This window comes from Lygodium microphyllum, chromosome 29, assembly GCF_053477565.2.
Source record: "Lygodium microphyllum isolate KBCC chromosome 29, Lygodium_microphyllum_v1.1.10, whole genome shotgun sequence".
Taxonomy (NCBI): domain Eukaryota; kingdom Viridiplantae; phylum Streptophyta; class Polypodiopsida; order Schizaeales; family Lygodiaceae; genus Lygodium; species Lygodium microphyllum.
In genome coordinates this window covers 71,204,303-71,220,442 of record NC_141163.1, presented here as the reverse complement: position 1 = coordinate 71,220,442, position 16,140 = coordinate 71,204,303, and the positions used below count along the sequence as shown (strand labels likewise).

The window sequence follows — 16,140 nt, the reverse complement described above, 5'->3', positions numbered from 1 at the left end:
TAATTCCCTGTTTTACTCTGTTTTGGTCCTGTAGGTACTTGAGTCCTTGGAAAGTCTTCAATCTTCAATCCTCCACTCGCTGTATCTGTGCGAGGGATAAAATGTCATGACAGGCTCCCTACAGGGCTCCGAATCACCGGGAGGTGGGCAAAGTTTCCCCCGGGTTGGTTGGTTGCACCCCTTTGGGATCTTTGATAGTGAGGGAGGGTCACCTCTCTTTTGTCCCACTATTTCCCCCTGGCATCCACCTTTTTCCTCGGTGGGAATATCAACATGGCAGAGGCTAGTGTGCTAAGCAATCAGCATGATATGCAATTCAGAAATATTCATTCAGCCTTTCATGAGATGCAATTGATTGAGATAAGAAAAATTGGGATAGGAGAAGGGTCTTACCGATACAATTCAGTGACTCACTGATTGCTAGTACTTACCCTTTTACAATATTTCAATTTGGGCAAAAGAATTTCAGCCAATCAATTGGATTAGAGTAAACAAAGGCATCAATCAATGTATTCAGTCAATAGGATTCAAGTGTTATGCTGAAATTTCAGATTGAAGCCTCTAATTCACTGATTGGAACTAATATGCATTAAGCAAGCATTGCATTCATGAATAGATGGATTCAAGCAAAGGTTGGCTGAGAATTTGATGAATAATGTTCAATTCGTCAATCTCTCAATCAAATGGATTAAGCTCAGCAATTGGATTAATGAGAGAGATTAAGAATTGAAGAGAAGTACCTTTGACATGGCTGAAGATGACTTGATCAATTCTCAAATGCTTGATAGAGCCCCCGGTTGTCCAATGTTGGTAAAATAATCCATAAGGCTTGCTTATCCGGTGCTTGAGACCAATCTTGAAGCTTCAAATGCTTGAAATTGAAGCATTAAACCCATTTCCCCCAAATTTTTGCTCCATAGAAGCTCTTGATCTTCAATCTTTAACCATTCCGTGCTTAATCCTTGCAATTTGTTGAAGAATCCTTGCTGAGATGATTCCATGGGCCAAAAGGATGAAGAATCTTCAAGAAATTGTTAAGAAATGAAAGCTTGGGCTGAAGCTTTCATGGCTGCCCATGGACTGTTCACCTAGGGTTTAGGAAGAGCTGAAGAATCCTTGAATGGAGCTAAGAGCCTTAATCTTGCTGAAGATTATGATTAAAATGGACCAGGAACAATGCCAAGGCTGAGGGGAAGCAAGCTGAGTAGGAGGCAGGGCTGGAATCAGCCCGAAAATTGCGCCGCAATTTTCGGGGCTGCTTCTGGCTCCATGGATGCAGCAAACCTGAGCAATCTTATGCTTATACTGAAGGTCTTGAATAGGAGAATCTATTCCATATGATAGTTGGCCAAGAAACTCAAGGTTTAGAGAGAGATGAACTGATCTTTAGGGCTGATCTTCCATGAAACCTGTAGGAAACTCCAGGAAAGGGGAAAGAGAGATCCCTCTTTTTCTAAGTAACCACAGTTTGTTCCCAAACTAGGCCCAGTTAACCATCCTTTACCCTAGTTACCTTCAATTTTGCATAAAATTTGATGACATCCAGCCATTTAAGCCTTTACCCGCCATATCTGACCTTGGATATCTCCAGATATAGTCTCTTGCTAACTGTAGATGCCCTGTAGCACTCCACTAGTCACTATCTTGTACCATTTTTGTCTGAAATTGGTTTTGAAATAGGAAAATGGGACTGAAAATGGAAGAAAATAATGGATCAAAGACTGAAGCTCTGATACCACTTGTTAGAGAGAGAACCAGGGAGAGAGAAAGAGGAGAGAGAAGACTGCAGAGGAGAGAGAAAGAATGTAGGAAGAGAGAATAAGAGTGACGAGGAGAGAGAAAGACTAGATTTAGAGAGAGAAAGACAAGAAAGAAGGGGAAGCCATAGAAGCTGTGAGCAAGAAGGGAGAGAAAGTCTGTAATTGTATTAATGTGTCAAAAAGATGTGAAAAATTACATCTTCTCTCCTTTTATACCAATGTCAGTGTGACATGGCATAATATCAACATTATTAACACTTATTTGCTATTCCCAGCTTCTTACAGATCAAGGACTCCGTTTTGAATCAAGGGCTCCGTTTCGAATCAAGAAGCTCGAAGATCGAAGCTTCCTAGCTCGAGATATTGTAGTTTTGTGACAGGGGGTCTAGTGGATTGCACCTAGTATGGCAGGTCATAAGGGTAAAGCCAAGGCCCAAGAGGACTTCCAGTGTGAGATCAGAGATTCTCGTGCATCTATGAATGATCCTAGCTCCGCCCAAGAGGATCGTGAAGACATTCTTCAAGAAAGTGTCCCCGAGACGGACCGTTTTGCTATGCTTAATGACACACTGTGCCAACATGAGACCCATCATGCTGAGTGACATTGAGAGCTGGAACACTAGCATAGGGAGATGGAAAACCACCAAGATTAGCATCATAGCGAGATGATGGCTAGGATGGACTTGCTCGTAGAGTGCATGGGCACCCTCATCTCCACCCTCCCACCCTCCTTGGCTCAGCCCAAGGAGCATGGTCCTCCTCGTGAGACCAGCCACCCTCCCCCCTTGGAGATGAGACATGACCAGCAAGGTTTTGGTAGCACCCATGGTTTTCCCCATAACACCTATGAGCTAGGTGAGCCCTCTATACGACATGATGAACCCATCCTCCCCTCACCCATGACGAACCCTTCCAACCCATCCTTGGGACAACAGCTCCCTTGTAGTGGAAGCTATATGCAAGGGCAAAATGCAAATTTTGGGCAGCATACCATGTAGGGTGCACATGGGCAGCATGCACATGGCAATTTTGGGCACAACAAGGCCCCAATGTTTAGTTTGGTTTGCATGTACTGCATGGGCAGCATGGAAATTTTGGACAGCAAGGCCCTAATAATCAGTATGGCCCACATGTAATGCATGGGTAGCATGGCGCCCAGGGACATTTTGGTCAGCAAGGCATGTGTGGGTAGCAAGGTATATATGGGTAGCATGCAACACATGGCATGCATGGGCAGTAGGGCCCAAATGAATTACATGACAAGATTGTCTTTACTAAATTTAATGGGCAATCCTCATCCTTGACCGAGTTAGGGGAATGGACCTCTAAACTCAAATCCTACTTCCTCATTTACCGCCGTACCGATGAGGCCAAAATTGTATTCGCCTCCCTTCACTTGGAGGGCTTTGCCCACACATGGTGGAGGTACATTCAAAGGAAAAACCAACAATTTCATGATTGGGAAGATTTCAAGATGCACATGGTTCAAGTTTTTGTCTCCCCGGTAGAGAAGGAAAGTTTTGCAAGGCAATGGTATCATTTTGACCAGCGTAATCTCACCGGACGGGATTATACTGACCAGTTTATGAACCTATCCATGTATGTGGAAGCTACCAGTGATGAGGCAAAACTGCATAAATACATTTATGGGTTGGATTTGTTGAGATATCGAGCTCCACTCGTGATATGCCAGGGTGACCGTTGTGCATTTATGTCACCGACTTGTTAGCTGTAGATGCGGTTGGTACACCGCCCATGAATAATAGCTAGATGACAGCTATCCTTATCTACTCTAGTTCGTGGCTCAGTTAGTATGTCACCTTAGTTAGTTGAGTTTGGTTTGAGACCCATATATAGGGTTCTTCCATTTCTATGTACTAGAGTTCTTTTTGGCTTACACAACTAAGAAGAGGAAAACTGTTTTCAGCCTCCACCTCTGTGTGTATTCCCCCATTGTGCAAGCAAGAAAGCTACAAGTGAGACTCATTCCTTCTCTCCCACAATCTTGACATGGTATTAGAGCCTAGTTCATGGTAAGGAGCTCAAGAAAGCAAACCAAGTTTGCGGTGTTCTGGTAAGAGGACCAGTGTTGCTTTCATTTTTTGAGTTTGGGAGCAAGTCTTTGTAAAAGTGTAAGAGTGCATTGTCTCAGATTGAGAGACCCTTCGCGGTGTAGCAAGAGGGCAGTATATGCTACGGGGAGGGCTTTAGCCCATGATTGCCCTGTTTTTTTGATTCGAGGCCATTTCGATGCCTATTTTGGAGGCGGAAGTTTTTCGCACATACTCAAGAAAAGGCCCTGTTTTTTGCTGTGCGACCACTGTTCTACAGGTCGGTGAAAAATTACTGTAGAAATTGCATCTTATGCCTGTGCGCAGGGACATTGGGAGTTACAGAATCATCCTTGTTGCATATTTTTCCACTGTTTGTCAGCCCCAAATTGTCAAGAATTGGAGGCCAAACTTATATGCTATCAACTTGCACATGTCATATACATCATATACACAATTCTATGCCCCAATTCCACATGAGATTGTACTTTCCCATACCTATATTCTCCCTTGTAATGCTGAGCAGAGTAGTACTCTGCAACCCCCCCCCCCCCCCCCCCCCCCTTTTTTTTCGTTGTGAGCCATAAGTCCTCTTTTTGTTTTTGAGGGCAAAAACCTTCGGGGTCGGGATGGAATGTAAAAGAGTGGGGATAGACGGGTAGGACACGGGTTAGCATGGGAATACCCAGTTATATTGATAGGGTATATAAGGTGTTGAGAGACCCAATTAGGGCATCAGTTATCAATAATCAAGTCTCTCTTTTCTCCTTCCTCCTAGCTTTCATGACTTCCCTCCTCTTTCTCTCTCTTTTCCTGTCTTTCTCTCTCTTCAGCTAGTCTTTCTCTCTCTTTTTCTCTCATCTTCTTCCTCTTTCTCTCTCCTCTCTACATTTTCTCCATTCTCTCCTTCTCTCTCCTAGGCCTCCTTCATTACAGTAATACTACACGTTGTCTAGCAACCAAGCATTTATACACCATAAGAAATGGTAGAATATTATTTGATTGTCTTGTCAAAATGTGCATTGAGCTTTCACAAATGAGAAATATAGAATCACATAATGTTATAAATAATGTCCCTTATGTTGAGCAACTTAAAAAATTAAGAGATTAGCGGATAGCATTTGGTTCTCCACCAAAAACCCAATAAGGGCTTCCTAAGACAAGCTCTTAAAGAGTAATGTCACAGGTAATCACATATAAGCTTACCTTCACTTTTTATGAAGATTAGTGCGATGTTCTTTCTTTTGTTCTATACTCACTGATTTGATATTTTGTAGAGATTTGTGGCATACATTGGAAAAAATTGCACATCTAGAGATTGCCATATAATTGTCAGCTCCTAAGAAATATTTGATAGTTGGATCAAAATCATGAAGAGATAGTGTAGAGGTGAGCTTATATCCCAAGAGAAGAGAGAAAGAAGGGAAGGTAACCTTCTCCTACTGCATTTTGTTGCCTTATGGGTCTAAAGGATGGAGACATCCTTACACTACAAGAGGAGTTCAATGAATATCCTTTTTCTTAGAAACAAATAGGATAAGGAAGATATGATTGACATGAAAACAAGGGCTAAGCAAATCAACCGAGATAGGGTCCTAAAGGATGAATTAGTTACTCTTTTCAATGCCTTAGTTCTAGAAAGTAGTGGTGTGATGAAGACTTGGGAAGAGCTTGCTGATGATTGTGATATCAATGATTAAGTCTACACAAAGACTTTAGGCATTTGCAATGAATGGGTATCAAAGAAGCTCACGTGTGGAGCTGGGTCCCTACCAAATAGAGAAAAATATATTGTAAACTTCCTAATTGGAAAAAAATAAAATCCTCTTCAATCCTCCACTAGTTTACTTTGACGTGTATATGTTGTTGGATGCAACCTAGAAACCTTTGATCTTGTACATAATATGTACAAAGATCCAATTACCATTGGGGTTTTTATTCTAGATGTAGCACATGGAGATGAGGGAATGAAATGGGACTCTATAAAGCTTGGAAAGGTTGTATCCACTCTACTAAAAATGACATGTGAACCTAAACTATTCATGCTATTATCATTTCTTGATCGAAAGAAAATGGTAGCTTTGAAAAATGCTATTGAAAGCATTTCTTATAAGTATCACATGCTAGTTGGTAGTATTGACTACCTACCAATGGATAGAACCTTTGCTTTTGGATCTATAGATTCCTTTGTGATTTTGACATTAGCGACCATGAAAAAAAGATTCATCAATTTTGAGTGATATATAAACAATATCAACAAGCCTTCCATTTTGGACTTTGAAGGCTTGGACAAGGAGTGCAATGATGAAGACCTTGAAGAAGACTAGAGGATTGAAAATGCCATTTTGAGAAAGAAAAGAAAGTTATGAGAACTACAATCAAAGCAATGAATGATGCTCATGGGGTTGTATTTGATGTATATGCAAGTGGACTTACATCTAAGGTGGCATTGATAAATCACATGAAGACTATTACAGTGGTTTGCAACAATTAAGAGAAAAGAGAGGTTGAAGCACAATTGTGGAGAGTCCATGAGAGTGCCCAACAAAATTAAAATGCCCAAGAGATTCCTCCTACTAAAGTTCAAGTTCTTGAAGTACCACCCAAGGGCGTAGAGGAATCGAGCCAAGATTTAGCAAGTCTAATTATGAAAGAGAAATTAAAGGCTACTTCAAGTGTTCAAACTTCGTTCCTTCTCCTTTCATCAAGGAAGACACATTGATGTAATTTTGGTTTTTTCTTCAAACGTTACCTCCATTAGCATTTGTGATAATTTCTTTATTTGGTGATATTGCTTAAAGAAACTGTCTCTATTTTTTTTAATTTTTTGCAAAAGGTACCAAGCATGTTTAGTTTAAAAAATATATGTAAGTAAATCTTTTGCTAAAATAGTATTAAAGAGATCATTAAAATATATCATCTTTTGTGAGGACAATTGTTTAAAGGAGATATTATAATCTAGTGTGTAAGAATACTTATCACAATGAAAAGTTTGAGCTAGCTATGCAAAATTTAATTAAGTTTATTTTAGATATTATCTCAATTAAACTCTCATATATGTGTTGTGTAATAATCTTGTCATGTTAGTTTTGGTTAGATTTGTCCACATGGTTAAATCTCTTATATCTTATAATCTCTTTTACTACATCACTAGTGTATATCTATGAATGTACCTTAGGATAAGAGAGCCAAGAATATATTGTATATCCCAAAAAATTTTCACTGCACCCCCAAAAGGAGTTTGACCTCACTAGAAAATATTATAACAAATATTTCACCTCCAATGTGTCTTTTGAGATGTGTGTACGGAATATTAAGATAAAATGCTTGTTACAATTCATCAGTTTAAATATCTATGGGATATAACTAGTTCAAAAATAGAATGCTTAGTCCTTAAGAAGAAACTATGAAAAATTTATCCAAATAGAGTATAAGCTATCCCAATTAAATTATCATATGTCACTTATATGTGATTGTAGTTTTGGTCACATGGTCAAATGTATCATGTTTAAATTTTATTTTAATAATTAGGACTAATAGACACATTTTTTGTACATGCCATTTTGATGGCCTTTTTAGAATTTAAGTATGTTTAATATTATAATAACAAGATAATTTTTGTAACTAATCACAATCCTCTATTGTTAGTAACTTAAGTATACTTATAATTAGTGATAAAAAGTAGGTATGGAAAAATGACTTTATTAAAATAGATTTTACCTCAAAGAAATCATTATATATATTTTCTTTACCTCATGATATTACTCTTGGTTAGATTTGTCCACATGGTCAAATGTCTCTTTTCTTAAGACATCATTTATTAACTAGTGCATATGCATGTATTTGTCAATATGAAGTTAAATTTAGTGTTCTATGCTAGCTTATAGCTCAAACATTAAGTAGAATGATGAGGAAATAAATGAATCTAACGTGCTTCTTTTTCTTCTTTATAACTTCAATTAAGAAATGTATAGTTGCATATCTAACAGATTCAACAATAGTAGAGCATGATGGTGTGATTGATGTGTCCTTGATAATAAATGCAACATAATTATGTATAATACTTAATCTCAATGGTCTTATTTTACAATGATGCTTTGCTAAGTCTAAAAAGTTTCAAAGTTTTCAAATGGGAAAGCAATGGCTTGTTTTTTGACCAAGATGTATGGATTTTCTTGAATGCAAAAAGGAAATATCATTTCTTCATGATTTGGGACTAAGAAGAACAATGTCATAGACATCCACTCAAAATCATATATAGACAAAGATAAGATGCGAGTAAAAGCAATGTTCAAGCATCTAAAGTATGTATGGGATTAATATGAAGATGTTTGTCAGCATACCAAGACTATTCTCATAGATGAATGCCCTCACAAAGGATGTCCAAATCCTATTGAGAACTGCATTTATCCAAAAACATTTGATATTGATTGTGGAGACTCTATCTTGATCAAAGAACTTCTACCATACTTGACTTGCTTAAGAAAATACCATGATGCATGTTAAGTCATCAAGTTTGATCGATATGGACAAGTGCCAATTCAATATGGACATGAATTGTATGCACAATTCAAGGTTGTCATTGATGAATGGACTAGATTAGAGAATGATGATATTTCATCTTCATCATCAGCACTGCGAGACCATGATTGATAAAGATGGAAGATATATTCAACCTTCAATCATGTCTTTCTTTAAGAAACCATCTATTATATAAACATCCTCAACAAATGCCTCATGTTATCCATCTCTTACATCGAATAACTTGCAATTATCAAAGTTAAAGCAGACTCCTTTAGTCTCTACTTTGAAAGATATGGAAGCAATGCAACTTGCATATCAGTTAGGATATCACAAACATTTCATAAATGGTAGTGCAGCTAAAAGTTTTATATAAAAACTACAAAAGTTGTAATTTTCTAATATACATTATGTAACAAGGTAGTGACTCTATATGGACTAATTTTGACTCCCATGATAAATATATCCCTTATATTAAGGGCTTTTGCATGGCTATGAAATATATGCTTGTTAGAAATTTAAATTGTTTTATGTAGTCACCTTGGTGTTTTTAAACACCACCAATATCAATGAGAGATCGAATCTACTTAATGTTTTTTATTATTTCAGGAACATTAGTTAATTGTGTTGAAATTTCTTATGAAGTGGTTTAAGTCCAATTTTGTACTTTATATCTAGCTAACAAATAAGTCTTTAAATATAATACTATTTATGTCTATTTTTTTTGGAAACGCAAACCATTCGTCAAAGGTTAAATCTTTGGTCTTAGAAGAATCATAAACTTCTAGCTTGGTACATAAAACTTCGTTTTATGATATGAAAGTTCATTTAGTATTCAAAGTGTTAAGCTAGTTGATTTTGGCCAAAGCCAATATCCATCTTGTCCACATATTGTTAAGATAGATGGAACTTTTAAACAAAAGATATTTTTATATACATATACATACAAAAAATGTAAATGGGGTGAGAAATTATTTAACATAATTGTGTCTGTTGGTTTAAAAAAAAAAAGAACCATCACATCATAGGTTATCTAGACTTATTACTGTATGGTATTAGATCAAGTTATTAAACCACACCTAGTTAGTGGTGACTCTTTTAAGGTCTTAGTTCATGAAACTTATACATTCACTTTAAATGATTCTATATCTAAAAGAAAAAACTCATATTGTAATATCTTTAAATCCATAACATTATAAAATTTGGCTATAATAGCATATCTTCATATAATGTTTGAGGCTCTTGCATTCTAAATTCTCTCTACGCTCCTTCAAACCTTTGTATTCTGATATCAAACTTGGAAATTTCTTGGGTATATCCTAATTAGATGGACACATGGACACATACATAGACGCGCTTTTACATGCGCTAGTAGACGCGACCTCAAAACCAAAAATCTCATTATATATATATATATATATATATATATATAATTTATTTATTTTGATTAATTTAAATTATATAGCATGCCTATGGGCGCATGTACTTTGCATTCTAGACGCGAGTATAGACGCGCATTTTCTGCAATTTAGAAGCGCAAATAGACGCGAAGCACAGAATTGAAAAAAAAACGAAAGATCTCTGGTTTTTTTTTCTCCCTCCCATACATCAAATTGTGCATTTGGGAAAAACACAATGGATTTGAAGGCACAAGAATTGAAAACAAAAATTCATGTATTCATTATATATAAAACACATTTACATGGGGAGTTTAAGTGCTTTCGACTTAAAGCGTGCCCGCAAGCAGCAGGCTCAAAGATGGATAATAGAAAAATAAGGAAACAAGGCCATAGAGGAGATATGGTGCTCCTCTACGAATCTGAAGAAGAAACATCTTCGCTAGCACCACCATCGCTACTGGCATCACTATTCCCCTCCTCGCTATGCTCCACATCGGGGTTCGCTTACACACACAAAAGATCAAGGTTGCTTACGTACAATTGCAAAGAAAAAGTTATAACTAGCCATACTTTTAATAGGAAAGTAAGAAAAATATATCTCCTCTGACTGTCAAATCCTCATAGCCTGGTTGTATTGCTCTTCAGTGATGAGACCCTCCTCATAGAAGTGAAGCCATGTGGCTGCGCGGTTATGGCCTCAATGGTAACCTACCTCTCTAGGAGTAGGTATTCTATCAACGATAGTAGTCTGCAAAACAATTATGATATACAAACAATTATGAGACACAATGTATTAGAATAAATTATATAAAGAATTGAAAAAATATAAATTTTAAAAAGCTAGAAATCAAAATATACTTACAAACTCTGCCTCCCACGACTCTCTATCGCTCGATCTATAATGCGACGATCCTATAGTTTCCATTTGGATGCGTCGGGCCTCTGTGTGCTGGCGACTCTTCACTTTCTTTGTTGCTTTCTTTCACTCTATGCGGTGGCACATAGGTGGTTGGCTATAGGCTCCACGCCCCTCCTCTTGTCTCCGCAATGACTCCCTGGAGTGTGTCATGAGGTGGGATCTTTTGTTGTGAAGCAAATCCCTCACTTTTGTGCATCCCCAATCATCCGAGAATTGCTGACCCTCAACATTTAGGTACCTCCTATGGACTGCCCTCAGCACCTCCTGCCACAAGCCGCTTTTTTGATTCTTAAAGTAAATGAAACAATCTTTATATGTCGCATGCACGACGCTCCTCATGTATGCCATTACATCCCTTCCTTCATTATCATGGAAGATGCCACCAGTATCTGTAACTCTATAGTACTGGCATACAGGCTCCTCTACGTGATCTTCCGGTGAGGGTGATCGCTTGCCACCTCCTAGGCAACCCCCACACAAGCCTAGTCCTCCCCCTCGACTCTCCCTCCTCCCTCTCTATCGACTACCCTCTGCCTCGCTGGATGGACGTGCTTCCGCAAATGCACGTGCGTGGGCTGACGCTTGTGCTTCAGCCGATGCATGTACAGGCGCTGCACGTGGAGTACCTGCAATTGAGGTTTGGACATTTGGTGTTTGGAAAGCAGTGCCAAGCAAAGACGTCAGAGGCGTTCCAGACATAACGTTGAACACCTCGTCTAGAAGAGCAGCCAAGGTGTCTAGTCATCTCTCCCATGAAGTCTTCCTTACTAGGAAAACTTTCAAAAAAAGCATTGACCCCTCTGCTGAACAAGACTAATGTATCATTCATGCGCTCCAAATCTGGGTCATTGCTAGATGAATCACGATGCGACATCTGCAAATAAAACACAGGAATAAGACAAATTTGCTAAACTACAATATTATGTAAACTGTACTATTGTGTAACATGTTTGTACAATTCCAGAAATAAAAGCTTGTCTTTTTTATAAGAGCTGGCGCATGTATATTCGCGTCTAAGATGCATAATAGACGTGCTCTCAGACGCTTCCTCAAAGTCAAAGCCTTTATTTTCTAAGTAGAGCGTGTGTATTCTTGTGTCTAGTATGCAAAATAGAAGCGCTTAGAGACGCGGTACCACCGTGGAAAAAACTGAGCATGGCATGTGTATACTCGCGTCTATCATTCAGAATAGACGCGCTTAGAGACGCGCCTGCAAACGCGATAACAGAAAACACAGCTGCGCGTTTATATCTACGTTTGCTTTGGAATCTACACACGCTGTCAGACGCGCTAAGTCGGCCGCTCTCAGACCGACAACCACCATGATTTTTTTGTGATATAAAAGCTTTAAATTCATAGAAAGAAAGATCCTAATACAGAAAGAGAGAGAGAGGGAGGGAGGGGGAAAGAGAGAGAGAGAGAGAGAGAGAGAGAGAGAGAGAGAGAGAGAGAGAGAGAGAGAGAGAGAGAGAGAGAGAGAGAGAGAGGACTCACCTTGGGTCTTTGGTGTGGATTGGTGGTGGTGCTACTTCCTTCCCCTTCTTCCTCTCCTTGGTGAGTTGTTCTTCCTTGATGCTTGCTGCTTGTCTCCTCTCTTTGCCTCTTGTTCCTCTTGTTCTCATCTCTTTTGTTCTCTCTTTCTTCCTCTCCTTGGCTTTCTTCTCTTTAGCTATCTTCTTTCCCTTCTTGTCTCTTTGAAGTGAAAGAAGAGGTGAGTCATGAAGAGACTAGAGGAGGTAGACTGCATGTCGGCTGAACTCGAGCTCCAGAACGCGCAAAAAATGCAGAAAAGGTGCAGTTTGAAAAGAAATCGCTTATATCTTTTGAATTTTGAAGTTTGCGTCTATTTTTGCGTGTATATACACGTCTAATTTTACATAAACGCGCTAATAGACGCGTATTTAGATGCGCATTTAGCGCGCTTGCATTTTTATCATAAGTTTTTGTATTTAAGATAAGTTTTGATAGTAAGTTTTTATCATAATTCTTATGTATTTATGATAAGTTTTGTGTATTTAAAATTGAATATCTTAGAATAATTAATTTGCCTTGAAGTTTTTATGTAAACATATTAATAACAAATTTGATGTTGTCATGAATTAAGTTTAATCATGTCGTCGTCATCACCTAGTGCGGTGCATGCTGATGAGTCAACGAGCACATCCTCAAGTGAGGATGAAACATTACGTCTTCGTAATCAAGATGCATGGCTTATACGATAAAAAATTAAATCCATATGTGATCATTGTCGAGGGTGTATTTTTCGAGCACGTCAAGTTACAATGTCACACCTCAGCATGTATGGAGAATGGGACCGAGAAAAATCACCGGTATTCATTGTTTTTAACACTAAGATTGCTAGTCTATGTTTGAAATATATATCAACGTACATGTAACTCCCTTTTGTAGTTGAGCAGGATGCAGTGGCACATCCTCAGATGCTCCCTCCCGGGCGTCGAGAGGTTGTAAAACATCGATGCGAGGAGGCAGAGTCTTCAAGAAGAGTGGAGATTGACGACCATGATAGTAGCCCTCATGAAATGCCCCATCAAGTTGTAGAGGATGAGATTTTGGACAACATGGTACACGATCTATTTTCGCAACCGGTTCGGGGATAAGGTCACTCGACGAAGCCAGATGACCCACTATACATAGCGTCATCTACTCCGTTGTATGAAGGTTGTACGTACTTCGTTCTTCGTGCGTCCCTCGAGATACTTAACTTGCAAACAATTTATGGATGGAATAATGTCAGTTTGAATGCGTTATTGAAGTAGGTATCAATTCATTTTGGCTTATGAATCATAATATTAATTGTTCTATTTTGAAATCAGACACAAATATATGTTGGTGGTTTTTTAACTCACTTTAAAAATATATGTAGGTTATTATCACAAATGCTTCCAAAAGGAAACAAATTGTCAACTAAGAGAGAGCAAGCAAGACATTACTTGACATCTCTTGGAGGCCTCGATTATGTCAAGATCCATGCATGTGTCAATGATTGTCTTATTTCGTGGGATTCATGAGTTCGCACGAGAGTGTCCTGTTTGTGGTGAATCAAGCTACGAAGTGGAGATGAAGTCAATGGATGTGTCTCATAAGGTTTTGCGATATTTTCCGATTATTCCACGTATTCAACTTATATTCAAGTGTAAGTCTATTAGAAAGCTCATGTCATGGTATGCTAGTCATCGTTCAAGTGATGGAAAATGGAGGATCCCTGCAGACACACCGGCATGGCAACATATAGACAATTTGTGGCCCGTTTTCAAAGAAAAGCCAAGAAATTTGAGATTTGGTTTAGGTATGGATGGAATCAATCCATTTGGCATCAAAAGCACATCATACAGTGTATGGCCAGTGGTATTGGTAAACTATAATATTCCTCCATCCATGGCAATTAAAAAGGAACATGTAATATTGTCCCTTCTGATTCCTAGAAAGCACAAGGTTTGAAGGACATGCTGTTGTGGACCATGCATGACTTTCTAAGATATGGAGTATTCAGGTACATGTATATAACTCTATTTGAAATTCAAGACTTGAATCAATTGCATGTTATTAATGCTGATATCCACCCTCCACTCAGCATGAGTCGGTAAGAAGTATATTTCTCTCGATTGACTTTAAAGTATTTAGCATGATGAATTGTTTACATAATATATTGTTTGTTTGTTAGGTTCTCTATATTTTTTCGTCTTTCGTATTGGACTGAACTCAAGATCAATCACCTATTGGACCCCATGCACATATTAAAAAATGTTGTATCTACATTATGGGATCACTTGATAGGGGCTCGTGATTCAATCAATGTAAGGGAGGATTTACGTAACATTGGTCGCATGAGACGAGCCTGGCCATGCATTGGACCCAGAGGAAAGATTGAGCTACCCCATGCACCTTGGATGCTATCAAAGAACGAGGAAAAAATAGTGAATGAACAGATATGTAGCTTTTGAACACCCACAGGCCATGTATGAGATGTCTCAAGGGAGCCTTCATAAAGAAAAAGAAAAGACGTGTGGAGCAACTATATGGTTTGAAGTCCCACGATTGGCACAAAATGATTCAAGTAAGGGTATCTCTAACCATAAATATAGTAATTAGTGGAGTAACTATGTGTAAACTTTGAGATATAATGAAAATTTTCTCAACTAATCATTTGATCTATGAATATTATTTACATTTAGTTCGTACTTCCTACTAGCATATCCCATTGTGTATCCAAAGATGTACGTGATATCATTTACAAGATGGAAGAGCTTGTGAGGTGTGTATACATTGTATTTTTTCATTATATATTGCATACATCATGTAGTGAATCTCTTTGAATTCCTACACAAAAATAAACAATTGTCGAATACATCTTGACAGATACGTGATCTCGAAGGAAATTGATCCAAACACATTGCAAGATGCTCGAGTATTATCTGTTGAGGTGGCTTGTTTGGTGGAGGAAATTTTTCCTTGCTCCATTTTGACTACTCAATTATATTTACTCCTACATTTGATTGATGAGATCGCACTTTGTGGGACAGTTCATGCAAGGTGGATGTTTTTTCTTGAGTGCTTCATGAAAACCTTGAAAGATTTTGTGAGGCAAAAAGCATGGCCTGAGGGAAGCATGGCTGAGGTTGGTTAGTGCAATCATCCCTTGTTTATATCTCTGAATATCTTGCTGAAGTGGACCCCTCTCAACCACGACTATGAAAAGCCGATGAAGACTTGAGGATAACCTCTATAATACCTCAAGAAAAAGGAATGAGTAAAGTATTAATAAAAGAAGAACTTTGTAAGTTAAATAGTTTTTGTGTGCTCAATAGTGATGTAATGAGCAGATGGGTGACACTATATAATGAAGCAAGGGCAAGAAGAAAAAGCAAAAGACAAGCATTTCGCACGAGATATGGACGTAATGTCTCATTTCGAGATCATCTAAATGCGCTCCCACGTCATATTGATATAGATTGGTTACATGAGAAAATGGAGAGAATGAAAAAAGAGGAGAAAATTAATATATCTCAAGAAGAGTGGGAATACGCACGAGGTTGCTTATCAAAGGTGAGACATACTATCAATTAATTTATTTCTAGTTATATTTTATATAATAAATTGACATGTTTAATCTTAATCTTTTACTACTAGTACACATTATTCAATGCTATTTGGTGTGAGAGTAAACATCTTCGAACTCAACGTATAGATAAAAAGATAAATACCCAAGATTGTGGTGTCCTTGCTCACTTCGAGGATGCCAATGGTACCATGGAAGGTTATTGTGGCTTGATCTAAGATATTCTGAAACTTGACTTCAGACGATTCTTTATATATGTACTGGATGTGAAGTGGTTTAAAGAAGTGATAACAAATGGTAAGCATTACACAATCAGACATCATCCAAGTGATTTTGTAGTAATTGACTCTACAAAATTTCACCAAAACAATAATGACACATTAGTACTACCTCAACAATACGAGCAGGTATA

At 38.1% G+C, this 16,140-nt stretch overlaps 1 pseudogene; it reads left to right on the top strand.

Moving 5' to 3' along the window:
* The first annotated feature begins 5,778 nt into the window (after nt 1–5,778).
* LOC148010773 (uncharacterized) lies at nt 5,779–6,533 on the top strand (annotated as a pseudogene).
* The last annotated feature ends 9,607 nt before the right edge of the window (nt 6,534–16,140 follow it).